Genomic DNA, 1,647 nt, shown 5'->3' on the forward strand with positions numbered 1-1,647 from the left:
TGCCTTTAAAACATACTAAAAAAGATTCAATTTGGGTCATAATGGATAGATTGACGAAGTCCGCCCATTCCCATCCGCATTGATTATTCTCTTCAGAAGCTAGCTAAGCTCTACATTTTTTAGATAGTGAAACTACATGGAGTGCCAATATTAATTATTTCATATTGGGATCCTCAATTTACGTCTCGGTTCTAGAAGAAATTGCATGAGGCTTTGGGAACTCGATTAGATTTCAGTACAGGTTTTCATCCACAACCCGATGGTCAGTCAGAAAGGGTCATCCAAATTTTAGAGGATATGTTGAGGAGTTGTATGATTGATTTCAGCGTAGTTGGGAGGAGCATCTACCGATAGCGGAGTTCACTATAATAATAGCTTCCAGTCAAGTATCCAAATGGCACCTTACGAGGCTCTTTATGGTCATAAGTGTCGTTCGTCTTTATGTTGGACTGAAGTGGGTGAAAGAAAGTTAATGGGTCCAAAATTGGTTTTGGAGATTGAGGATAAGATTTGGTTAATTTGAGATAGGTTGAAGGCAACTTTTGATAGACAAAATTCATATGTCGACTTGAAGCGTAAGGACATCGAGTTTGATGTGGGAGCTTGGGTTTTCCTTAAAGTCTCTCTATGGAAGAAAGTTTTAAGGCTCAGTCGAAATGGAAAAGTTAAGCCCTAGTTTCATTGGCCTATATTGAGTGCTTAAAAGAGTTGGTCTTGTAGCATATCAGCTAGAATTGCCTTCTGAGTTGAATCGTATCCACGATGTGTTTCACGTTTCGATGTTGAGACGGTATCGATCTGATCTCTTGCATGTTATCCCGTAAAGAAGATAAAGGTTAGACCAGACTTGACGTTTGGGGAAGAGCCTGTTTGAATATTCGATCATGATGTTGAGGTTTTGAAGTGAAAGAAAATTCCTTTAGTCAAAGTGCTTTGGAGAAATCAATGCATCGAGGAGTCTACTTGGGAGTCGGAGGATTCGATTCGATTTTAGTATCCTCACATCTTCGAATCAGGTAAATTTTGATGTCGAAATTTCTTTAAGGGGGTAGAGTTGTAACATCCTAAATTTTAGCTTAATAGGATTACAAAATTATTTCAAGAATGAGGAAATAGCCTAGTGGTTAAAAGAAAATTAAGAAAGCATGGTAATTAGATTAAGGTTCCAAGTTTGATACCCTTTCCTTGCAAAATAATTTAATTTTTCAAAAATCCCTCTTTTTCATTTATGTGTGTCATACATTGCTAGTAAAACCTAGGTATAAATACCATTTTTAATTAATTTGATCAGCCTTTAATTAGCTTCCTCCTCTTTAGTCGCCCCTTCCTCTTCTCTTCAAATTTTTTCTTTTCTTTTCCCCTTGTTGTCGCCGCCCAAACCACCAAGAATCACCATATCATTTTCTTTTCTTTCTCAACTATTTCTTGCACCATTCTCTTCTCCTTCTTACTTCTATTTTCCTTATTTTTCCAGCCATAAATCTGAAATCTTTGACCTCCAAGAACGATCTCCATTACTGCCCAAGAAGCTTCGTTACTGCCCCTTCCTTCTAGCTAATGTAAGTGTCTATTTTCTTGATGAATCTTTCAAGAGAACCACCAAATTTCCAAATATTAAATTGAGGTTATTTTTAATTATTTTATGGT

The sequence above is a fragment of the Gossypium arboreum genome, chromosome 6, assembly GCF_025698485.1.
Source record: "Gossypium arboreum isolate Shixiya-1 chromosome 6, ASM2569848v2, whole genome shotgun sequence".
NCBI lineage: Eukaryota > Viridiplantae > Streptophyta > Magnoliopsida > Malvales > Malvaceae > Gossypium > Gossypium arboreum.